The sequence below is a fragment of the Pelodiscus sinensis genome, chromosome 1, assembly GCF_049634645.1.
Source record: "Pelodiscus sinensis isolate JC-2024 chromosome 1, ASM4963464v1, whole genome shotgun sequence".
Classification (NCBI taxonomy): domain Eukaryota; kingdom Metazoa; phylum Chordata; order Testudines; family Trionychidae; genus Pelodiscus; species Pelodiscus sinensis.
In genome coordinates, this window is record NC_134711.1 from 63,890,205 (window position 1) to 63,916,951 (window position 26,747).

The 26,747-nt window shown below is 39.7% G+C and overlaps 1 protein-coding gene across 3 annotated transcripts in view; it reads left to right on the forward strand.

Annotated features, from left to right (window-relative positions):
• The first annotated feature begins 1,226 nt into the window (after window positions 1-1,226).
• FRS2 (fibroblast growth factor receptor substrate 2) overlaps window positions 1,227-26,747 on the forward strand; it is a 97,816-nt gene continuing 72,295 nt past the window's right edge. For 2 of the 3 annotated variants that reach the window (XM_075931656.1, XM_075931650.1), the window contains exon 1: window positions 1,227-1,479. The gene's annotated coding sequence lies outside the window, so the exon portion shown is untranslated. Of the gene's footprint in view, window positions 1,480-7,168; window positions 7,285-26,747 lie in introns of all 3 variants that reach the window. The other variant, XM_075931660.1, reaches the window with a different exon arrangement.

A 26,747-nucleotide genomic window follows, 5' to 3' on the forward strand; every position in this document is an offset into this window, starting at 1 on the left:
ACGGTGCAGTGTAGATGCACCCTACTATAGTAGAGGGATATAAGTGACTAGTCGACTATTCAATAAGCAAATGCTTATCCAACAGTTGACTAGTGACTTGACTAGTTGTTCCCCGCGCTCCCTGCTTTTGAAACGTACAAGAGCTGGAGGGGGATAATTGATTCCGCCACGCGCCATGCTCCCTGTGGTGTTGCTACATTTCAATGGCAGAGGGGCCCTTATCGACTAATCGAATAGTAGATGCAAATTACATCAACTATTCGATTAGCTGATTAATCTAAATTGAATATAATAGAGAGCAGTATAAACAAGCTGCATGAAATTTTAGTTTGTACTGACTGTGCTAGTGCTTTTTATATAGCTTGTTGTAAAACTAGGCACATATCTAGAGGCGTTGATGTTCTCTGAGAACCAATATGTACCCACAAAGGTATGCATACCTCAGATGAAAACCACTGCTGTACAGCACAAACAAACAACCTAGAAGGTAGTTGCAGGTGTTCAATTGCACCGTAGACATCCATTTTCACCATTCCTTGGGTCTCCATTTTACAGCTTCTCTTCCATCATCATCTACATTGTTCCTTATTTTCTTCCCATCGCCGTTTAAAAAAAGATCTTAAAAAGTTCTATTTTTACAGGCTTTGAAGATTAACTACTAAATCTTCTTGGTGCCCGTTTACGAGCCATGGGAAGGCAAACGAAACCCCGACTGCCCCCATCGTTTCAAACGTGTGAGATCAGAAAAGTCCCTGCAAAGAGCTGGATCAGGATCACCTTCGGGCTCCCTGCCCGGGCAGGGGCCTGGCGCGGCCACACGGCGCTCTGGTGCCCCGCAGCGCACCGCAACTCACGCGAAAAGAAGTCCGAGCTCTTCCTCCCTCTGCCGCTTCTCTGAGTTTCCGCGAGCTACGGGCTGCGCCCTTCGCACCATCGCAGCCACCGCCCGCCCCTGATAAGCCGCGAGAGCTGAGCCTGGCACTGCCCAGCGCCTCGCCGCATCTCGCTCCTCAGGCTGCGCCGGGAGCCTGCCCGAGCCCCGCCGCCCTGCAGCAGCGCCCGGCGGACGAGGGGGGAGGGGAAGCGATGACTGCAGCGGGCAGGCTCGCTCCGCATAACGGCCTCAGCCCGGGGTTACGTGAGAATATGCAAATTAGGTCGGGGCAAACTGTTGGCCTGGGAACGAGGCCGCATCTACCAGCGCGTGTCCCCCCCCTCCACGCCAGCGGTACCCCCGACTCCTTCCCAGGGTCACTCACCCACTTCCCCTCCCCAGCCCGGAAGGAGTTGTGTGGCTTGCCCCGGAAGTTGTCCCGGGCAGAGTCCGGCCCAGAGCGAGGCCCTGCTGCTGCCGCTATCGAGAGTTGCAGTTGTTCCCGGGGGTGGAAGGACCCAGCGCCGCGGTCTCCCTGGTCCCCGGCGGCTCGGCGCGGCCCCATCCCTGCCGGTGTCGCGGCCGGTCCTGGGCTCATGGAGAATGTAAGTGCTGGGCAGCGTCCGGCCCGGCCCCTTCCTGGGGGTGTCCGCAGCTGTTTCTGGGGGCGGGGGGCGCAGCGTCCCGGGGCCTGGTCCGGCTTGGCTCTTCTGGGGCCAGCGGGAGAGTCTTGGGCTACGGGAGCTTCCACTCCCTATTGGTCCTGTGTTGGGCGGCCCTAGGGGAGAGATGTGCCGAGCGGGGGACGTGCTCCTGTCACTGGGGGTAGGGGGAGCTGATGGGACCTTGTATTTGGGGGTCGGGCTTGGGGCTGGAGAGCACCGCCCTGCGGGAATTAGAGGTTTGTGAGAGGAGGGGCGCCTAATCTGCTATTGCGTGTGTTACTAGTTGGGATGGGATGTTGTGTATTTGAGAATTTTTTTTAAGTGAGTCTTGAAAGCTGTCATGAGTTTGGGTTTGCTGGAGGCAGCTCCTGTGTCTGGATTTGATGACCATTTATATTCACCAGTTGATTTGCCTGTTTGGTCAACCTCATCCCGTGTGTCTAGTCAAGCACTTGCTTGCCTGTGTACCTATTACTGCTTCTGAAATGTGCATTAGTTACTGCATGTTCCTGACTGCGGTGTTTTTAATCCAGGATACTCAGTAGTCCTGCAACTTTTAAATTATTGGTCTTGAACAAAACTAATTCTGAACTCAAATGGATTGAAGAGTTAGTGACGAAATAGCAAAATTATATGATAGATGCAGTTAGGGAGGGGATTTTGAAAATGTTCCCAAAAACAATCGCCTGTGAGTGAAAATGTGAAAAGTTATACTAATTGAATATATTTCAAGTAGAAAATTCCCTTTTTGTAATCTTCTGCTAGGATTAGTTTGCTGGGGATTGGCCTCAGAAAGTTAAACAGAGCAAATGGGTGCCTCATATCTTGATGAATTATAGTAGACCATCAGGTGTGCTATGGCTAAGGTTTAGATCAACTTTTTCTTTAAATCAGCTGTATGACTTGATTCACTTTTGTAATTTGGTAAGTGCTATGTCTGAAACACTGAGTTTTAACCTCTTGAGAAACAGATTGGCTAATTTTAATCCTTCCTTTCATTGACAATCCATAGAAATTGATTATCATATTCAAGTATCACTTAGAATTGTATTTGGCACTTAATCATAGACTAATATACTTTTCAACTGTAGGTTAATAGTGGGAAGAATTTGGATTTGACATTTTCTCTGGTGTGACCACAATGTTTTGTAGTAGTGGTTTTCTTTGATTTTCATCTCCTAATGAATGACTTTTGTGAATATGCTCTTCTAAAACTTCTCAAGTCTCTTGACTGAATGCTGATATAGAAGTGATATCTAGCTTAATGTGCATATAAATTTTTTCCTGAGTGACTTATTTTGATTTTAAATATCCTTAAAATATTGTCATGGTACATTAAAATCCTGTTTTTGTGATCTGATGATTACTATGTAGTCATTTTTTCTTTGTGAGAGATGATGAGCTGTACACATTATTACATGTTTTTGTGGTGGTTTGAGATGCTCTGGTATAAAGAAATGTGAGTTTAGATCCAATACCTGTCCTGTATTCTTACTGAAATCATCAGGAATTATGCAGCTTGACTCTCTCTATTTTCCTTAGCTGAATACTGCACTGAAAACATACAGCACTTTATACATATATTGACTTTTGTTTAAAAAGAAATTACCACTTCAGTGCTAATACTAATACATTTCATTCCCTTCCTTATTTGGCTTTTGATATGGATGTCACTCCTTAACTATCGCTTTTGCAGATCCAGACTAACACGACTACCCCTCTGATACTCCTTAACTAGCAACCCCTTAGTTTGTATGATTGTGTCAAGAAAAGTTGAAAACACTTATTGTAATAACATTTTTACAAATATATTAATTTAGCTAAACTTCTCTTTATGTTTGCTTATTTTCACATTCATTGTTTAATTTAAACACAAAGTGGTCAATTTAGTTGTTTAAGATTATACTGCCGTCTTTCTATTGACCATCACTTTGTAAGGTCATCAAGACTAAAGATTTGAAATAAGGGTGGTGGGAAGAAGTTTAATTTAGTTTTACCTGAAAATTTTCTGCGCTTGGTGGAATTATGTATCTTTTTAGAAAAGGACAGCGTGATCCTTCCCAGGGTCATCCTTCTGCACAGCTGCCGCAGTTACTACTTTGAAACCAAAAGTAATTCAGTACTAAGACTGATAAGTGACACATAACAGTGTCATCTGACATACATAGATAGCGAGAGGATTTTCAAGATGTACCCAAAAGTAATCCTGAATGTACATATGTATGAAAAGATACCTAACTGAAATTTATTTGTGGTGTCAAATTGTCTGTCATTCTTTAAATAATTCTTCCTTCTTTTGACTATGTTCAGCTACCTCATTTCTTTGTCTTCATAGATTGTCTACTGATGATTCATGTTTGCCATTTTTATTTTAATATTAAACTCTAAAAATTACATGCCAATCCTATGGCAATATTTTTTTATCATGAAAAATAAAATATTTGATAATTAACATATTAAAATTTGTGTGTGATCTGTCCTGCTACATGCGTGCTTAATTTTACACAATTACTTTGTAGTTAATCAGGATATTTGCATATGTGAAATGAAGAATGTAAATTTGAAATAAATTGTTTGAACTGATGTGATTATACATGTTTATTATGTGTTCTGTACTGTTAGTTCTCAGTCAGTATACTACCTGGAAACTATACCTTATTCAATCTGATGCTCTAAAAATAAGTTACTTTTTGTAACATAATTTAATCTTGCTGTATATATTCTTTACTTTCATTCAGTATTATTAGAGGTTTCATTGCGGTTCCTAACTAAATTATGAATACAATTGCATTAATGTTCATGATGGGTTAAATGCAAAACTTGTTGAAATCAGTGCATTCTCAGCGACAGTTGGAAGCTATGGGTCAAGTCCATTAGTTTAGAAAAGGCGGCTCTTAAAATAGTGGATGAAAATTATGCCTGATTAAAGAGGCCACTTAACAAGACACTTCAACTCCAAATTAAAATTTACATGGGATTTTTTGAAGTTGGCATACATGGCACATAGGGCCTTGTGTGGCTGTTCAGTATGTTAAAAAACTGCAGTCAATTTGAGCTATGACTCTTTAGCTCTCTGTTAGAATATAATTGTTAAACCAGCACTTACACTATTGCTAATTTTATTCTCTAGGTTGAATAAAATGAAAAACAACACCATGAAGTTGGTCAGTTTGTAGATGATTTTATTTTCTGGGTTTTGCACACCAGCAGGTGTTCTGAAGTTTCCAAATATTTACAACAACACTTAACATGTAATTGACATTTTTTTATTTTTCAGCTTGTTGGTGGTAAACTTTTTGGCAACATTTGACTGAAAAATACTACATCTCTTTAACTCTGGAGTGACAAACACTCATTTGGCTTGGAGTTGCATAATTGCATGTTAATTATGGTTCATGGTCTAGGACATAAATAGAGGACTTAAGACTCCTCTCAATCCATAGCAGTTTGACATTGTGTCATTAGGAACTTTGCAGTGAGATCAAGGGAAGGATCTTTGTGTAGTAACTAAATGTAGGTATTCTTCATTTATTGTCACATTCAGTGGGAAAAATATGCCCCCCACTTTTGAGCCACTCTTATTCCTGCCCTCTGCTTCTTTCCCCCAGTATCCTGTCTTTATCTTCCCAGTATGAGAGAGATGAACAGAGAAAACAATTTCCTTACCTGAAGCAACTCCCATTTCCCACATTCTTGTAAGCTTCTCTCTTCTCCATTATCCATGAAAATGATCAGCTGTAAAATAGTGGATTTTGACACCGAAATGTTGTCACTGGATTTTAAATCTGAAACATCCTGTTTCCCCTGTGAGTTTAATAGAAAGAAGGGGAGGGAGGTCATGTTCCTCAGTCACTGCTTCCAGCTACAGGCAGTCCCCGGGTTACGTACAAGATAGGGACTGTAGGTTCGTTCTTAAGTTGAATCTGTATGTAAGTCGGAACTGGCATCCAGATTCAGCCGCTGCTGAAACTGATCAGTTTCAACAGCGGCTGAATCTGGATGCCAGTTCTGACTTACATACAGATTCAACTTAAGAACCCCAGGCATCCCCAAGTCAGCTGCTGCTGAAACTGATCAGTGGCTGATTCCAGGAAGCCCGGGGCAGGGGCTTCCTGTAGTCAGCCACTGGTCAGTTTTAGCAGCGGCTGACTTGGGGATGCCTGGGGCAGAGCAGCTGGGGTGCTGCTGGGCTGGTGCAGTAGCGCCGCCACTCCTCAGCGCTACTGGACCAACCTAGCAGCACCCAAGCTGCTATGCCCCAGGTGTCCTGATTCAGCCGCTGCTGAAACTGACCAGCAGTGGCTGAATCAGGACGCCTGGGGCAGAGCAGCTGGGGTGCTGCCGGGTTGGTCCAGTAGCGCCGAGGAGTGGCGCTACGGGACCAACCGGCAGCGCCCCAGCTGCTGTACCACAGGCGTCCGGAGCAAAGCCGCGGAGCACGGGGGCAGCGGGACAGCCCAGACGCGCCGTGGCTGTCCTGCTGCCCTCGGGCTCCGCGGCTTTGCTTCCTCTCCCTGGTCTGCTGGAGACCAGGGAGACGGGCCCCGTTCATAACTGCGGATCCGACATAAGTCGGATCCGCGTAACTCGGGGACTGCCTGTATATGCCAATGCAGGCATTCCTCACTGCAATAGTTTAACTCAGTTCATATTCAGACTCTTCTTCTTTTAAAGCTATTAGGGTTAGGGACATTTTTTAAAGAAGAAACCTGAAATTCTACATGGTATGAACATGTCCTTTGGGAAACATAAATACATCAAGCAGATCATATCCATATTTGATACTCCAGTTTTCATTAGTTTAACTGAGTGACTCTTGGTGATGAGGTTAGATTTCGATGGACAAATCTACTGAATATATATGCATGTTCTCAAAGTCAGGAAGTATTACACCATCCTTATCTCCCAAATTTAATAAGTATAAGTTGACCTCTTTAGTGTGTTTTACATTTGCTGTAATTTTCTATGTATTTATATTTTGGCAGTGATCATTCATAATTCAAATAGGCTTCTGAACCAATGAGTCTGACTCTTAGTTTAGCATTTATGAAGAATGAAGCAGTGAATTAAAATGTCTGCCAAGAAAATGGTAAGACTCTACAATAAGTGATAAAGCGGTGGATTTGGTGTATACTCTCAGTAAAATTGATCACATTTACATTTCAGCAACATTATTTTCAAGGTGTCATTTATGTTTATTTGAAACTTTTCCTTGCATGAGCAGTGACTGTTTTCTTAAGCCACTTGAAGTTTCAGTCGTGCTTTCTGAAATAAATAAACTTTTTTATCGACTTAACTCTTTCACACACAGAAATATGGTAGTTAACAATGGTTAATATTCTGACTTTTGGGAGTTGCAAGACAGTAGCTTTGAACCCTTCCACAATAAAAAATATTTAAGGGGAATGGATTTTAAACTTTCTGTTAATATACTCTTTCTGTAGTAATCAGTGTATACAAACTCCTCTTTATGCTTGGATCTGTGATGTATTCTCTGGCATACTACCATTTTTGTTCTTACCACTTCATTGCCTCTAGCTGAGTTGGAAAACATGTGGTTACTTAAGACAGTTTCCAGTGCTATATCTTTTGTTGCTAACTCTCATGATTTTTTATGTTTTTCTTAAAGCTCCAGCTTCTGGAGGGATGGGATTACATGAAAAATTCAGTTTAAAAAAGTTTCTAGTTGTCATGGTTGGAGAGAAGAGTTGAAAACATGAATGCAAATGACTCAAAAACTGAAGGGTAAATAAAAAGAACTCTCCTTTTTTTTTTTCTTTTTTTTTAAATTTTCTCATGATTTTAAGCAACTCTTGTGGTTGGTATGGGGGCTTGGCTCATGATTTTTGCATACTTGGCCTTGACAATGTTGTGTCTACATGCTGCTTGTTGAGGACAATTGTGCTTCCACATCACACATTGTTGTGACCGACTGCTTCCTTTTTGTCCATGACATGACATATATTACCCACACAATTTAGCCTTTACCCAAGGGGATGTCAGCTCTGTGAGCAAGGTTCAATGCTTGGAGCAGAGAATTGGGAGTCAAGACTTGGGTTTTGTTCCCATGTGTTACTGATTTGCCTTGTGGTCCCTTACATCTTTCTGTGCCTGATTCCCAATCTGCAAAATAGTGGGGAAACTCACCTTTATAGAACTTTGAGATCTTTTGTGCACTACTAAGTGGTGATGGCAGCACTGCAAAATATTGTAGCATCACAGTTAGTTTCTCTAAGTTGTTGCCTGTAATTTGGAGCAAATTTTTGGTAGGAGTCTGATGTTGCATTAGTTTTCCCTTCTAGTTACTCAAATAACAGTGTGCTTTTAAGATAGGGATGTCTAGTTTGTGTGGAAACAGTCCTATTACAGTACAGTTTTGTAATAGGGGGAAGAGGGAAATCAATGTTTCAAGTATGGTTTTAGGCTTTATCTACTTCTCTTTCCATGTAGTAAGTCGAAGAGGAAATATTCTGTACTGCAGGTGAATTAGTTTGGATGTAAGCCTCTTTTTTTAAACTTACTTTTCAGTAAGCATTTGGTTTTTTTCAGATATTCAGATTTCTTCCTGTGTAAACTTGATTTTGTGTCTTCTGTATTCAAGAAAATGTGTACTTCAGAGCCACTACTTTTTTTTTTTAAAGTATCTTTACCTGAAATAAAAAACCAATGAATGTACTATGTGATAGTTGGCATGTTTGTAATATTGCAAATTTTTTGGACAACTACTCAAATTCAGGAGAGGTTTGATCATTACATTCTTAGTTCTAAGAGAAGACCTTCTTTTTCCTTGACTCCTCTCCATTGGTTTTTCTTCATGGTGGTATTGGTATTGGCAGAGCTGAGATACTGCTGCAGTCATTCATACAGAGGATGACGGTTAGTGTAAATCACTGATCCATTACTGTGTGCTGCCTCAGTGGTGAAAAGTTGCTGTAATTTCCTGCCTCTCTTTCAAAGAGAAAATGTACCCTCTATCCTGGTATGCTGGTAGCTGGAATTCTGTAGTTTGCAACAGTTAGCTTTTAAATTGTCTTCAGAGCTGGAATTGAAATTGCATTGCCTTGCAAATAAATTCTGGTGATTACCATGGTGTGATCAACAAACTTTGCCAAATTTCTCATCTTTGATTGATCCTATAGTTGCAAATTCTATTTTTCAGGCAAACTGGTCAGTAAATACTTTTGGAGGAGAGACCATGCCTTCCCACATGTTTGTACTGCATCTAATACAATGTTGTCCTACTTTGGACTGAAACATTTTAGCATTACTGCTATGCAATTGCTAATAATGGTCATAATGAATTCCTTAAACAGTTTGATGATTGTAGTCAAATGTTAAAAGAAGGATGTCAGTAATCAATACAATACTAGTTTAAGAACCTGACAGTTGCATTTTCACCTTTGCGCTTAATGTAGTTGACAACATTTTCTTAATTTTACAAGCATTCCTTGTATGGAATGGCTTTATTTTATTTTTGTGGGGGTAAATGAGTGTTCTAGAGGAAATCTTCAGTGTGATGGAGAGTTGGCTGGTTTTTCTATGTTTTTAGAAATTATTGACATCTTTGCCCCATGTAGAGACATTGAAGCAATACTTTTTAAGAGGAACTCCCACTATACTTCATAGAAATGCAAACTATGGTTTTATATATAAATGGTTTCAAGTGAAGAATGAATGATCTAGTGTTTTCTATATTCCAGTTCAGTACAAATGAATCTTACGCTGAGCTTACTTGAAATGACAGCAGTAGCTCTTTATTTAATTGCAGAGCAGAGCAAAACAGAGCTGACTATACAGCAGTTGTCTTTCAGACATGTCTAAATTTTTCAGTCTATTTATGACTATCAACAAACACTTTGTACATAGTTTTACCATGCGTTGAATGCTTCTATTTTCCTTTAATTTAGCTTAAAACTAGTAATGGAATTCCTGAGGTTTTGAAAGGAATAGTTCTTGGCAAGCCTAGAGTTTTGAAAGCAAAGGCAAACTAAGATACCAAGCAACACAGTGAGGACTAGGGCTACTTCAGAGAAGAATGTTAAAATTCTTCTGACATTTTAGAGTCAGTCATATTTATATTAAAACACTTTTTTAAAAATAAGTGTTTAAAAGAGAAAATGTAAATATTATAATTGTTTTAAAAACAAATCGTCTAGCTCTTGTCAGTGTCACTTTGGTGTTAGGTCTTTTCATCCATCCATTAAGGCTACAGAGTATTTCACACTTTTTAGATTTTTCTATGATGGACTATATCAGGGCTACTCAACTTTGGAAGCTCCGGGGGCCACAATAACACTCCCATCACGTGTCAAGGGCCGCAACTTTATCGTGGTTGAATGTACAGGCAAATATATATACAAATAGCTTCTTTCACACTGCTAGGTATGAATACAAAGATTAAGGCAGGACTTCCCAACACGCAGGCCCCATTTAAGTCCTGCTGATATTAATAAAATGCAATATTTACCCGATTTCCACCCACATGACAGCACTTTTAATGAGTAATGACAGTCCAGGAATGTAACTACTAAAACGCATAGCAACAGAAGACCATTATATTGACTCGCCATTATGCAATGTGTTCCCAGTGGAGGTCATGTTCATAGGATCCCACTTGTGGGCCACATGTTGAGAGCCCTGTGTAAACCCAATCCATACCACGGACCACAAACAAACAGGCTGCGTGCCGTGTATTGAGTAGCCCTGGACTATATTAAATATTATTTCAAATATTGATTAACAGATGTCATGCTATAGATTAAAGAAATAATTACATTATTTTTAAGTTACAGCAAATCCAGTAACTGAAAAACAAATCTAACCCTCCTCAGTAGCATGAACTGTACAACTACTAACCAGTGAAATACTCCAGTCCAAAATATATTGAAAACAGTTTAAATGCATTCAGTCTGTGAAGATTAGAGCCAGGAAACTTTTCAATGGGGAAGAAACCACTAACTGTCCCTCTCCCCACTACTTCATGCACCATTTACACCTTCAGCAGCGGTATTGTTGCCCACTGCAGCCATCATCCTTAGTCTTACTTCCTTCCATACACCTCAAAAGACTAGAATATCTATGGATTGCTTATACAGTATTGGGGTGCTTTTTATAGTGACTGTATCTTAGCTTCAGACCCTGATTTGTGTGCCACCTTCCAGTCTAATCTTAAGAATACAGCAAGAAATCAAGCAATAATGTGGCCTAATCTGAACTCTTCCTTTCTTCCAATTTTTGCTCATTCTCTCCTCATTCTCAGTTACTGCTGACAAATACCACCATCCTCTGTGTTAGTTGTGCCAATAACCTTGGAGTGGACTTTGGTTACATCCTCTCCCTGGTTCTTTGCATCCATGTTTTGTTCAAATAAAGCTGCCTCTTTCTCCAAAATGTTTCCAATATGAGTCAGTTTCTTATCTTCATTGCTAAAATTCTCTTTCAGACCTTTATGTGACCTGAAGTGCCAGTGAAGCTCACACTGAAAATGCCAAGGTCAGGACAGGCTGCAAAAATGAGAAGAGTGTCTTCCAAAAGTCATGGCTAACACTGTAGTTAGATTAATAATCAATCACAAACTGAGCTTCTGATCTCCCACAATGGTTATGAAGAAGCTTAAAACAAAAGCCACAGCAGCCCCCATTATTGCTATCCAGTGTCTGGCTCCCAAACAGCAAATAGGTCCAGTAAAGTGAGAAGTTATTTAAAACTCTAGTCACTACACAAATGTTCTGGTCCCCAAAGGACCAACTACATTACTAGATCAATACTAGTTTGGATCTTACCTAAAATACCATGTTGCTAGCTAATCCTTTAGTATCTAAAACTAAGGGTTTGATTATAAAGAAAAGTGAAGATACTTGTTAAATGGTCAACATAATCACATACATAGATTTTGAAGTCACGTCAGGTTCTTAGTAGCATTGGTGAGTTTGCTGTTTTGTCAAGTCCCTCTGGAACACATCCAAAGTTTGGATTGGTCTATTATTCCTTTCTTCATAGCTTCAGTTTGTAGAGAAGTTTCTCTAGAGGTCAGAAGCAGGATTCAAGACAAACTGGAGAAGATGTATCTGCCTTTTTATATCCTTTGCTTTGTGGCTTGTGCATCTTTCCACTGTCCCACAAGCTCACAGCATGAGGACATGGAAAAGCACTTGGGCTATGTCTACACTCTCGGCTTCTTGCCCGAGTAATATGCAAATGAGGCTAAGCATGGAATATCACCGAGCCTCATTTGCATACGTAGGAACCACCATTTTTTTTCAGAAGAGGCTGTTGAGTAAGAAAGAGCAACTACACTGCCCCTTCTTGCGCAAGAAAAGCCCTCTTGCACAATGCCATTACACCTATTACTTTTCAGGAAGAACGGCATTGCGCAAGAGGGTTTTTCTTGCGCAAGAAGGGGCAGTGTAGACACTCCTTGCGCAAGAGCCTCTTCTGAAAAAAATGGTGGCTCATTAGGTATGCAAATGAGGCTCGGCGATATTCCATGCTTAGCCTCATTTGCATATTACTTGGGCAAGAAGCCGGGAGTATAGACAGAGCCTTGGAGTCCTCCGTCCACAGGCATGCCCCTCAGTATCCTACAGACTCACAGTTGTAGTCCTGGCTTCTCTCAGTGGGTTCATTGTACAGCTGATTGTCCTTGATGGGCCGTTAAGCAGGCTGGATAATGCTGATGCCAATCTGTTTTGGTGCATCACCCAGATACTGAGCAAAAGTTTGAGATCAATATATCTCACGCATTTATGTATCACACATGATACACAGATAATACATACATAAAAACAAACATATCATGTTAAGCAAATAACTTTTCCACTGATATCTTTCATGGCATATCTTGTAAGATTCACTGCAATTTTGATCCATAATATTGGAATCTATAATATTGTAAAAGATAACCCATATTTCATACAGTGTCTCACCTTATTACTACCCCAACTACTGTAAGAGTCTTTTCCCCAATCTTTGTAACATCCATATTGCTACAGTCCTACAGAGGAAAGATGCTAAGAATTACTTCAGTAGTTGTTTGGTCCCCCTCGTCTACTGCATCAAGTTAGAGCTCTTTGTCTTTACCTTGAAAGCATTGTCTAATTCTTATCCTCCCTACTTCTCTGCCCTTGCCCTTTTTGTGTTTACATCCAATCCCTCTCCTCTGCCATTTGTCTCAGTTTCTTCCACTTTCATGCCCACATACCATACCTTCAGAATAGGGACTTTGGCTTAATATCTGTTGCACAGTACTTACCATAGGGAACTAGTTTGAGGATTATTAAACACTAATTAATATAAGTGTTAGGTCGGGAGCTACTGCAGGGCCCCATTGGTTAACCTTAACCCACAAGCTTCACTTGTTAAGGGTGAGGCTTACTGGTTAAACCTTTACATCCCTAATGACATGCCATACAATAAGGGTCTTGTGGGCGGGGAAGATTGCTTTTGATAGCCATAAGTAAATATTGATGGATTGCAGATGTTGATTTCTTGCAAGTGGTCAGTCTCTTTGAAATACTTTTGAGCCCAGGGTGTATGATCTGGTGGGAGAAGAAAATACAGTAGGTTGTCATCACTAATCTGCTATGAAAATGACCAAAATATTTGTTTAAAACTTTAACAGAATTAATATTCAGCAGGTTGTCTTTAAAATGGTCTTACTGCAGGATTAATGAAGGAAATAATTTTTTGAAATTGGGAAGGTTAAGTGGATATTTTGGTCACATGCAGTGTTGCCAACTTCATGATTTAATTACAAGTCTTGTAATATTTGGTGTGTTTTCTTAAATCTCTGAGCTCTTGGAGCTAAGTGCGTGTGTTTAACTCTTTTGTATCTGTCTTTTAAAGTCTCTAGCCCTCAAATTTATGGAGAAGAGCTTGAACATAAACCTAAAAGGCAAATAAAAACATCAGAATTTTTTTTAAAGATTTAAATCTATTCCAATTTTTGCAATTATTGAAGCCTGAAGCATTTAAGGCCTTCATGTTTCAAATGTTTGTAGCTCACTGATAGTGAAAAGATTAATTTACTGTTAATATCTCAACTATGTTAACTTACATCTATCTGTCAGCTGAAGCATAGTTACTAGGAATGTTAAAAACATTTATTTTTGTAAACATGTAACCTTCTCCCCTGGGTTGATATCTCTAATAGTTACATTTCTAAACTAATTTTAAATCAGTTCGGTTGTCTGTACGGTAGGAGGTCAAAAGGTTAGAAACAAGAACTACCAGTACTTTAAAATAAAATTAAAGACGGTTAAAGGTCCTTTATTCATGGGGTTGTAAATAAGAGGCAAATGCTACAAAAGTTAGCCCATCGGTAGCTTTTGACCATGTCTTCATTGCCTCTTCCTTCAGGAATTTTCATTTTGTTGGCATTCTGATTGGTTGGCTGGCGGTGATATTCATCATCACATCTAACAATCTTACTACTATTGTTTCTACCATGCACAATTTGTAGAATTTTATAACTTAAAGCAATGGTTCTTAACCTGGGGTACATGCTCCCCCTTTGGGTGCAAGATGCCCTTTCAGGGGTGCGAGACATGCCAGATTTTTATGATATATCTTAGGTTTAAAGAACCGACCTACTTCATCGTTTCTTTTTTTTTTTTTTTTAAATAAGAGGTACAAGAACATATTTTGAGAACCAAAGGAGTGCAGTCTGCAGTAAGGTTAAGAACCACTGACTTAACCACTGCTTTTTTGGCCCTAAGTGTTTGCCTTCTAGATGCTTAAAATCTTAAATCTGGGGTGGGGAATCTTTTTGAGTTGGGGGCTGCTGACCCACAGAAAAATCAGTTGAGGGCTGCACACAAGTGAGAAGCACAATGCCCTCACTAACATAGGCCCCAACAAAGAAGGAGAAAAGGGGAATGTAGATATACATTTCCCTTGCACACCAGAACTAGGCGGGCCCAGGCTACTGTATTTTGTGTTCTCTAGCCCCCCATGGTGGGGGCAACGGTGGGGCTGGAGTGCCTGCATAGGCTCCCCAATACTTAGAGGGAGCCCCAAGTTTCGGGACCGGATCTAGGCAAGCCAAGGGCCACATCGAGCCCCAGGGCCTTACATTCCCCACCCTGCTTTAATCAGTTAGGATGGCACTTAATATCTTATCTTTTTATGGTATAGAATTTAGACTAGCCACTGGTTTGGGAGTTTCCAGATAATATATTGCAAGACTATAAGACATTGGTCATTTGAATTTTAGTTTTCTTAGTACAGGATGAACCTCTCTAGTTCAGTACTCTCTGGCCCAGCAACATCTGTGGTCTGGCATGATTTTTGTTAGTTGGATGTCCACTTACCATGATCATGGCCAAGTTTCCTGCGGGCCCATAAAGTTTGTTTATAGCCACCAATCCTTGCTCTGTGTTCTGTGATGTTAGGTAGTTCTGATTTACCCCTAAATGTCTTAAGAGCTCAGTAAGCAGTGGAAGTGTTGGTAATGCTGCTAGCTAATATTGACCTGTGGTTTGGCAAATTCTCTGGTCCAGAACCAGTCAGATTCCAAGGGTCCTGAACTAGAGAAGTTCAACCTATGTGCACAAAACATGATCAAAACAATCTGATTGGATTAATATGGTAAACTGAATGGTGCTCATCAACCTACACAATACTCATTTTGGTACAGTGGCTTATAGCTAAAACAAGTAATTTTTTCTCTGCTTTAAATTTTTAAAAAGTATTTTATCATACGTGGCTAATGTAAGAGAGTGCCAGCTTTTAGTTCTTTAAGGGACTTGGCCATAATAAAGGACCGAAGCTTTTATTTCACAGTGTTTGTGTTTTGCTTTCCCCCTAAAAGTTATGATATCCCAGTTCCTGCCCCTCCATACCCCCTGTAGATAGGGCTTTTGTGGGACAGATAACACTGTATTAGTCTTATTCATTAATGATAGGAACTGAGGTATAGAGACTTCTCATCTTAAATAATTGTGATTTTAAGTTGGAATTTCAAAGTGATAATGATGTTTGGGTCTAGCTAGGCTGTGGCTTAGGGTATTTGTGGGTCCCATTTCTGGAATGGGTTTTTGCATTGCCCATTTCTGTACCAAATCTGTATGTCGTGGGTAACCTGATATTGGCAGATATTATATACTGTTTAATACTAAATAAGGAAAGTAGTTGAATTAAAACTGAGGATCGACAAGGACAGTATATATTTATGCTAACAAGTGTGGTCACGTTAACCAACTTGTTTTCTCTTCTGTGTGTTATAATATTAAGTGCTCTTCTGTTAATTATATAAGGTGAATGGATGAAATGAGAACTGGCTTCTTTAGGGAAGTCAGATTAGAACTGAATGCAGTGCATTTCTGAAATGTTAAGTCCTAGGTATATAAGTTGTTAAAATTCTAATGAATGCAATAGTTTATGTATAAATCAAGTAGTTCTTCTCTTTATTAAGAATGTCTTCTGCTTCATGGAAATTCTGAAAGTTATTTTTGTTCCCTTTGCTATATTTTTAGGTGCTAATCTTATAAAAACATGATAGATGAAGTCCCCGCGGAGTGCTGTAATGTTTGACAACCATATACAGTTGCATAATTCTTTTCTTAAAATAAGTCAACATTTTATTCTAAATGCTGTTCTTTCTTCTTCATGCCAGAAAATCTAAGAGAGGGATGTTCATATTTTTACTTGCAGTCTCAAATATTCTACATAAAACCGTGTGGCTTTTTTCCAGAGAGATGCTTGATTCTAGTTATGAAAGATAATTCAGTCTTACGTAGATTTATACATAAAATTATGAGGCAAAAGAGGAGGCAATTTGCTATAATTTAGGTGACAAATTATATACTGCTTTCTTGATAATGCCAGTAGTTAACTGTATTTTTTTTTTCTGTAAAACAGATTTTCAACTTTCTCTGCTTCATCATATGGGTGCATTCAGGCTTAAATAAATTCAACTATTCCATTACAAGAGCATACAAATGCTAGTCATTCAAAATGTCAAAATTTGGATGCAACCCAGGAGCTGAAAAGAATGTAAGCTTTCATGTATTGAAAGATATTAAGCCTTCCTAGCAGAGGGGGATAAGTGAGATACTGTATTTATGAGGTTATTTAAACAGTTAGGCTTTAGAGTTATGTGCCAAATGTATTTCTCAAGTGTATTGCATACTGTACCAATTAAAGAAATGTAGCTGCAAAGCCATTTGGTGGTATTGATTTTTTTTTCTTGAGTTTTTAAGATTTACCATGGAAACATAGCAGAATACTTTGAAAAAAATGATGGAACATTAAAAACTATCAATTTATGGTGAAAAGCTGGAGTATTTCTGTGTTTCTGCCACTAACGGGATACATTCTGAGCTGTCGGTTAGAGTGCTTTGAAAATGCACTGCTACTTTGTTTGATATGAATTAAGGATGTTAAGTAGCATGTCATTAGTTAATACGGCAAAGCTGCCCCTTTGAAATGCCAGTACTCCCTGGCTCACCTCGGTGCTGCTGCTTTGAAACGCCCTGGTGGCATTTCAAAGGGGCAGTGCTGCACAGCTGATCCTGGGGTCCATGCAGTGCTGCTACTTTGGAGTACCCTCCCCCCCCCCCCCCTTGCTGCCTCTATCTGATAGAGGCAGCAAGGGTAGAGGGAGCAACTAGTCCTTAACATCTCTAATATCAATCAAATCCAGCACCAAAGAAAGAGATTTTTTTCAATCAGATTTCCTTCCATTATGAACACTCTATTTGAGGTAGCTAGACACGTATGAAACTTCAAATTATAAAGTGACCATATTTAACATAGTGACATTTAGGAAGATTATAGTAATGGAAGGAATCAGATGTCCTCTTTCTTCATGAACCTACAGTTGCAGTAAATAAAACAATAGTAAAGACTATTACAGGTCACAAAGCACCACTGGCTGGGCCGTGTGGCTGCTGCCAGATCTGGAACCAGGGCCACGGTGAGGCTGTCCTACTAGGACAGCCTCACTGCTGCGCCACAGGCACGGCCTGGCAGAGTGCCACAGTCTGGCAAGCGGGGGTTTGCAGCCTGCCATCGGTCTACGGATCAATAGTTGGGAACCATTGTTCTGACAGGGAGCAGCTATTGGTAATCTCAAGAGTTTTTGCTCAACTTCATTCTCAGATCCCCAGCAAGGGTGGATTTGATTTAAATCACTAGTCAGGAAGACTCAATTTAATAATAGTTTTCTACATAAAAGTGCATTCTTGTTGGTTGTTATAACCTTAATACATATTCTTCACACCTCAGAGATGTAGGTGTCATTTTTAGGAGGTTCACCCTATATGTTTTTAAACAAGGATTTATTTTTAAAACTCTTCAGATTAGTTTTACAGCTGTATCAGAAAATGGATGATTGTTTGGCAATTTCATTTATCAAAGGTAACTCAACCAAATATTTAGGAAGTTATTGAGAGGTGAAACTATCTCTAGTTCAACAGATTAATCATTAATATTTGGAGGATTTTTTTCCATGTTGCATAGGAGGAGAACATCAGAAGACATTGAAATTATTTTATTTAATTAAACAAAAATGTTATGTATTCTTGATTTTTTTTTTCCCTCAAGCAAACCTATCAATTTTTTTATAATATTAAAAAAAAACAAGTATATGAATTTTCGAGTTTAGTTAAACATTCGAGTTTTTTAAAATAAAATTTTTGTTAACATTTGTTAACTAAAATAGTTAAATGAAATATTTTAAAAAAAATTACATTGACCTATCAGCTCGGTCAATATGAGAGAGTTAAAATATTGGCTTCTGCAGCTAATCTTCACCTTCATTTTCTTGTTTGCTCATAATCTGGAAAAGAGAAAGAAGCTGTCCTGCTTGTTCAGGTCCCAAACAATTTCTCAATTTGGAATGAATTATTCGAAAGGAAAAAAATATTTTTTCTACACTGGCAGAAGAAGCTACTGCTGCTAAGTGAATCAAAGTGCTTAAGTGACTTCTATCTGTTCGCTGGTATGACTTTCTTTAAAACATCAGCAAATATTTCTTGAATGGTTCACCGTCAGCTTTGAAGTTTATTTTAGTTGCCATTATAGAGGGTTGATTGCTGGATGCTGTGTTATAGCCAATTCCTTTTCTTCAGTTAAATTTTGACCCTGGTACTGAATTTTGAGTATATTTTATCACAAATGCATCAAAAATGTTATTACCATAGAGTAACAACTATATTTTTTTGTTCAAAGATGAGAATTCAAGACTACAGTAATTCCTCACTTAACATGGTAGGTAGGTTTCAGAAATTGATCGTGTTAAGTGAAAACGTGTTATGCAGGGTCAATTTTCCTATTGAAAATAATGGAAATGGTGGGGGTTGCGTTTCAAGTGGTGGTGAATGGGGAAACCCAGCCGCTGGCCTGCAAACTGGATTGGAGGAGAAGGAGCAAGGCATCTGGCGAGAGGGGGGGTGGCTGGGAAACGGTGCGGGAAACCCTCCGCCACTTTGCAGGGAGGCAGGGAAAGCCCTGCGCAGCTGCCGGCCACCTGCCAGCTGGGGAAACCATGTTATTTCGGGGATGGTTGTGTTGTTCAAAAAACGTCCCCCCCCCCCAAAAAAAATCATGCTATTGCAAAAATGTGTTAAGCAGGCATGTGTTAAGCGAGTCATTACTGTAGTCCAAAAGTAAGACAGGCAGCTCATAAAAAAAATGAAAATAAAAAGTTTCGTTCATTATCTTCAATGCACCTTCCTCCTGAGAGAGAATACTTCTAATGATGTCAACCAGGCTTTACGTTTCTTTGTTGCACTGTTTGCATTTTGCATGCATTCCTGACTTAGCCACAGGTAAAGGAATGTCATTAAAATATTCTCAAACTGGGTCTCTTTTATGGCTTGCTATCATTATAGGTTTTCCCTTTTAGCGAGAGAATGGAATGGTAGATCTCAAATCAATTAAGGCTACACTCAAGACTTCTGGAATATGCTGCTGTCAAACAGTTTTACTTTTGTTTCTCCTGCTTATCCCTTCCTTCTCCCATTTATCTCCAGACTTCTCCTTGTCTAGCTCTATTCTGTCCCCATTAGTCTTCTATTCATTTTTTAAACTTTGCACTTTTAGAGAGAGGTGAGGGGTTGAATTTGTGTACACAAATTTACAGAGGGACAATAGGGTTGAGTACTGTTATTTCTCACCTCTGTTTGCTGTTAACAAGCATGTTATCTGTGGAGATACACATCCACACTTTGAAAACTGAAAAGCTAAGCATCTTTGATAGTATCTTCTAGAACAGTGTTTCTTAAGTAGTTGGAGGTGTGCTGCGGCGAACAACAGTGTTCAAAATGGCCACCCTTAAAGTGGCTGGTGACTTCCCCTCCCTCTAATCTCCCCCCGACCCTTTTTTGGTCAATAACCTCACTCACTCACTCACTCACTCACTCACACATTTTTTTCTTCTCCACAACAACAAAAAATCCTTGCTGTTCTTCAGTCTTAAAAAGTTTTAGGAACTCTGTTCTAGAATCTAGCTGGAACACTGAGTTCCATTGGGTAGATAAAAAGATTAACCTAAATAATGTGTGCAGAAGCCTCTGGAACACTATAACATTGGGTCCCTAATCCATGACCTATTGGAACCCATTTACAAAACTTTTTTTTAAAACATTATATGAATATATTGACTTAGACTTTAGAATTAGCATTTATAATCCCTATTCCATGAGGAGATATCATTGAGCTATACTGTATCTTAATTAAAACAATTTTTAGGTAGGTTTTTTTTCCCCAAATCATTTTTATTAAAAAAATCCAATTTTTTAAAAATAATTGATTTTTATCCACCCTGATTTCCAGAGCCTCAGGAGACAGTGGCATCATACTGCTGCCCCTTCACATTTTTATTTTCAGAATGGAGGGGAAAAAAACAACATGTTGAGTCTTGAGAATGAAATATGTTCTCAGGTCAACGTCACCCCACCTTCCTAATAGGGTTGTTATAATGAACATTGTAATTAGTTGAAGTCCACATGCACTGAAGGTAGGACAAGAAGTAATGGGTTTAATCTGCAGCAAGACAGAGTTAGATTACATGTTAGGAAAAAATTATTAACTATATAAGGGCTGTTAATCTCTGGAATTGGCTTCCAAGGGCTGTTGTGGAAATCCTTATCATATGAGGATGAAGGATGGCCAGTGAGGGATGGTCTTGATATACTTGGTCTTGCCTCAGTGCAGAGCAATGACTTGATGACTTATCAAGGTCCCATCCAGCCTTCCGTGTCTATGATAAAATCTTATCAAACTGAGCTTTCGTTAGAACAGTTTGCAGTTCTGTCATTTACTACTCTGGTTTAAGTCCAAGGGCTCAAGTTAGAACTGAACTTTGAAGTTTCCTAACTCTGTGTTTAATTTTTTGTAGGGTATCACTGCAAGATTAGTCCCACTCATGCTTTCGCTAGATGTGCGTGTTTGTGTTCTGGAGAAGTTAATCTTTTGTCCAACACCCTTGTAGTATTAGCAGCTGTTCTATGAAAAGGGGTGAAGCAGAAAAGGATTTTCAGATGCCATCTCTTAGCGATATGATGGGCAACATCTTGATTAGATCTCCAATTATACCAGGAGTTATTTCCTGGAACCTCAGTTTGGCTCAGAGGAAATGGCATTTGAATTGCCCGATTGTGCATGTTCCATAGAGAATTGAATGAGCGAATGGGATAATTGTACTACAATCTCTCTCTGAGTTACGGACCAAACACTTGGCCATAACTCGAGCTATTGGTAATTCGGACCCCCCTGAGTTACACGTGACCACGCTGTTCGTAAGCGCGGGTCGCATTCGTAACTTGGGGACCGCTTTTACAACTGCTCCATGGGAGCTTTGGTTGTAAGTGTGAACGGTCGTAACTCGACCGTTCGCAACTTGGGGAGCGGCTGTATAGCTATCATGTCAGCTATGGCATTTTAAGTGTAGCTTTGGCCTAAGTTCTCACTTTCACTTAATTACTCCATTGCAGTTACATTGGTTTTTTGGGGTACCTATGCCATAATTTCTGCATAGGATTCTGAAACAGTGACCTCAGAGTTTGAAAGGCTTTTTGGGAAAATTGTGGAAGATGTCAACCTCCCATGATTCTTGAGGGAAACTTCTGTAATATCATGGCCACTCTGTAGCATTTACCCCTGCTAGTTCCATTGACAACCAGTCATAAACCAAAATACTGCAAATGATGAAATTCAGGTCAGCCTGGATCTCCTAACTCCCTCGATGGTCAGTCAGCAGTTTCAGTGTGTTCCATAGGCCAACTGACACTACACTAAATAGGAATGAAGCAGAACAAAATCTAATGCCGCTGAAGAAATCAGTCACTCTTTAAATGTGTTTGCAAACTTAATTTGTACAGGGAAATATCTTTTACCTAACTCGGCCCCACTATAGTGGAGTGGCAAAATTGGATTTTAGACTCCCTCAGCCGTCTGGGATAAATGCACATGTAGTAAAATAGTGGAAGGGTTATTTTACATCATTGGTTTTCAGTCAGATTGGCTCTACGCTGGTAGATATTAGAATGGTAAAGAACTACATGCTTGAAGAAATTTTGAAATAGTATGACTGCCTTTTTGCTACTAGAATATTTTATGTGAATGAAAATAAATTAGATCCTTAGCATTAACTTTAGTGGAATGACAACAGTTTACATCAACCCTATATCTTGACTGGGGGTGTTACAAGTATGCTTTAGGAATGAATTGCTGATTGTCATGCTGAGTTTTTCTAGGATAGACTCAGATGTAGGTTTCTGACTTGAAAAGTGACTTTTCTGTTGTTCTTATATTTACAGAATGATATTTGTGTACTTAAAATATAATTCATTTGATCATCATTGGTAGGAAGGACATGGTATAAACTACTTGAAGTTGGCTGTTTTAAAGTCTTTGGAGTTTCAGTAGTTCTAAATGACTGTATTCAGTATTATAGTAGAATATTCCCAATTGCAATACCTTGGTGCCTTTTAGAATTCCCATTAATGGAAGATACAATATTAATAATAGTGCTGTACACTAGGAATGTAATAGTTTAGCTGATTAATCGATAAGCAAAAGCTTATTGGTTAATGCTATAGACTACATGCATTTCTTCCCCCTTCCTCCCCTCCAGTAAATTTTTTTTAGCAGGCAGGCTGGCTAGCAGGCTGGCTCAGTCCTGGCTGGACCTACCCCTGCTGTGGCTCTTCATTTAAAGTGTTTTAGAGCTGGGCAGGCAGTATAGCTCAGTCCTGGCTTGTGCTGGGCCAGGAACCTACCCCTGCTGTGGCTCTGCATTTAAAATAGAAGTTGTAGAAGCTATCATGCTACTGGACAGACCAGTATCCCATGGAATTTGGAGACTGCAAGTCAGTATTGGGATAGAAACTGACACTGTCTGGTCAAGGGTAACAGTGAGGTAGAATACCAACTTTTGATTTGTTGGTGGGGAAGAAACAAACAAGTGGTGATGAGCAGCTTGTATGCGTTCTGTTTTGTATGGAGTGGGATGAATACAAATCATGATTTAAAAAAAATCAATATGTTTATTTAAATCTTTTTTTAATTTAAATTTTGCTAGTTCTTTTCTTCCCATTTTATAGCCTTAAATTGTTAACATGGATATGTTATTCCGTTTGTTTCTTAATGTTCAGATTTTGCTGAATTTTTGTTTTAAGAAATTTCAGATTTAAAATGCTCATGTATTGAGATTAAATCTAGAAATTCAACCACCACCTTCCAAAATAGTGAACTTTCACAATTCAGGAAAGCTAAAATACTTTGATCAGGCTATATTCCTGAATCAGGGTTTATAGCTGAAGTCAATAAAATTTGTGCTCCTAAGTTACTTAAGAGATTTTGAAAAAATCTTACTGAATATCTAAATATGAGTTTAGGGGCTCATTTTAGGCTCCTGTTTTTTGTTAACATTGAGTTGTACTTAGATCCACTATACAACAATTTCTATATGTAACTTAAGCAATTTTGTTTTGAGGTGATTTTTATGCACTCAGTTTTTAATGAAAATGTTCCTCCCAGATCCATATGACTGTTGGCCTCAGCAAAGTCTGTTCTCAGCTAGAAAAGATCTCCCTCTTGCTTCTTGCTGTTAGTACTCTTGTAGCAAGAAATATTGAGCTAAGACTGGTGTCCTAAGAGGGAGCTATAGAAGGAGCCTTAGAGGTCTGCACTAAAAATGTTTAGAAGTACAGTAAAACTCCATTAGTCCGGCATCCAATGCTCCGGCACTCCTGATGGTCCAGCACCATCGGGAACCCGGAAGTGCTCAGGCTGCCAGACAATTGGAGCTGCTCTGTGCCCAGCTTCCCCAATTCAGCCGCTGCTGAATCTGACCAGCAGCTGAATCGTGGAAGCCAAGGGCAGAATAGTTGGGGTGCTGCCGGGTTGGTCCCATAGCACTCTGCCCCTCGGGGCTGTGGGACCAACCTGGCAGCACCCCAGTTGCTCTTGGGGACGCCTGGGGAAGAGCAGCTGGAGTGCTGCCGGGTTGGTCTCGCAGCGCCAAAGTGCGGCGCTACCGGACCACCCGGCAGCACCCCAGCTACTGTGCCCCAGGTGTCCCCGATTCAGCCGCTGCTGAAACTGACCAGCAGCGGCTGAATCGGGGTTGCCTGGGGCAGAGCCGGACTATCGGAAGGGGGGGCTATGAGGGGTCCAGGGTGGCATCCCCCACCCCTGACCCCTCATAGCCCCCCTTTCAATAGTCCGGCATATCTGAAATCCGGCACCCCCTGGGTCCTAAAGTGCCAGATTATCGGACGTTTACTGTACCTGGTGAGAAGGTTTAAGAGGAGACAAGGAAGTTGTGGCCCAGAGACGGCAAAACACTTATTTGTGGAAGGCTTTGTTGATTTTTGTGGGTCTTTTGTTTACTCCAGAAAGGAACTTTTTGGTTTGGTTGGTGCTGCAGGGAACCTGGGACTGGTGGGGAAACCAAGACATGGCACAGTCTCAGATAAGGTCTGCTATACCCTCACTGTGCCCAAATAAAGTGAAGCAGACCTTTAGAAATAGGCACCATACAATCTCCAAATCTCTCATTGTATACTTCCTAGGAAAGCCTAGAAGAATAAATGCATCTTTCACCACATTTGGGAAGTCTCTTGGACCAACAAGAGAATTAAGTTCCAGAGTCAAGAATACATTCTCAGTAGCAGTTAGCATTTAAAATGAAGTGGCTGTGAGCTTGTTGCCTCTGATTGCAGCCGCTGGAGCAATGCAATCCTTTAGTAACCAAGTCCAAACATTTGGGCAGGGATTTTTGAAAGAGCATATGGGAGCTAGGAACCCAAAACTAATTGTAATTTGGGCATCTAATTCACTTATGTTTAACAGTGCATAATTAATGCTTTAAATTTCCTGTAGAGATTAATCTCAAGCCCGTGCAGCTCTTGGAGCATGCTGATATAATGTCTGTATGAAGCACTGCTCACTTGTTTTCTGCAACTCATCTCAGTCTTCATTGAGTTTCAGTGAGCACTTCTTCACCCCTTGCTCTCATAAAATAGGTAAGTAACTAAACTGTTTCCACAAGTTCTGATGAGATTGAGAGCTAAATCTAGGGATTACTGTACTAAATGTCCTGTAGGTCATACCAACTCACTAATTCTAGCAGCCTCTCATACACCTTGAACATGACCATCTGATATTCCTGTGGCACTGTACATGAAAAAGGATATTTTGAGGATCCTTGGTATTGGTATGCTGTCTGCCATCTTCTCCCAAAAATATTTCTATCCTTCCTCTTTATTACTTTCCCCCAATGATAGGCCTATGAGTCTATGTTTACACTGCCGGGTTTGTTTGTTTTTGGCAGAAGATATGCAAATCACGCTTTCATTTGCATATCTTCTGCTGATGCTTTTTGCGGAAGAGGTTTTGCTGCTAAAAAGCCCCGTGTAGATGGGACAATTTGTCAGGAAAAAAACCCTTTTTTCGCAAGATCCTGTAAAAAAGCATCCACAGAAGATATGCAAATGAGAGCGCTATTTTTGTATCTTCTGCCAAACACCTCCCCCCACCCCAGCAGTGTAAAGATAGCCTAAGTTGGGGCTAAATGGATCTGGAAATACTTGGAATAACTACTTTGCCATATGAGAAGAGAGTAGCCCATTCTTCAATTTAGATTGGTTAAGATGAAGTAATCAAGCAGGTAGAATTTTTTCCTTTTTGTACTTTGCATTCGCCAAACTGGTGCCCTATTTCTGTGTTGAAGGTTTTTTGGGCAGGAGTGGAAGGAAGGAAATCTACGTTTTTCTATCATTTTTTGTGAAGAAAGGATTTTTGAGAATTTCCTCATAGTTGAAATTTATTCCCAGTTTGATATTTCTTAAATATATTATGAAAACGGCCGTGTCTGATCAAGTGAACATTTCTAGGTGATCAAACCTTTCATAGGCACTGGTTCTGCTATCTTTCAATTGTAGATGATAAATGCTCATCTAACTAATTTTAGTCTGGTGTAACTGAGAAGCAGATGGGACAGAATTCTGATTATCCTCTGTTAGCAGCTGGCCACTGTATTTTAAAGTTGCTGTTCTAAACTACTTTATCTTTTTAACATTTTGCTATGTACTGTTTAATGGCTGTTGTGCTCCATTTTGGAGGCAGCTGTCTTTCAATAGTGAACAACATAATCACAATACAATTTGTAATGTCTGTTTGATATCTGTTTGGATGAATGGTGCTGTGTAAATAAGATGTTGAAAAGTCTCTGAAAATGAGCTACAATACAAAAGTTACAGTAAGGATTTAAAATATTAAATTCTTATGAATGCAAGGGGAAAAAGTTGTCAACTGTGTACCTATATTGGCATGATGGCTGTAATGGCTGTAATTTATACAGCTTTATAGTCCTGTGCAATACAGAGAGCTTTATGTCAAGATCAGAGGGGTAGCCGTGTTAGTCTGAATCTCGTTTATGTCAAGATCTATTTTTGTAAAATTTACCTTCACTCAAGTGCAGTCCTAGTGTAGGAACAATTCTGTTTAATCCATTATATTATTCGTCTAAAATAAAAATATGCTTGTTTGCTATTGTGAAGTATGTGAAATGTGTGGTTTTAGTATTAAGGCTCAAGTTTCTCTGTGTATAGTAACACCTAGCACTTCATGTTGTGTGCTTGAAAGAAGGAAGAGCAGAGTGATGAAAATCTTCCCAATTTTTGTGACCTCCTTTGTATTGGCCATAATTAGACAAATATAACAAATACAGAACTTCCAAAGAAATGTTCTGTTCATTA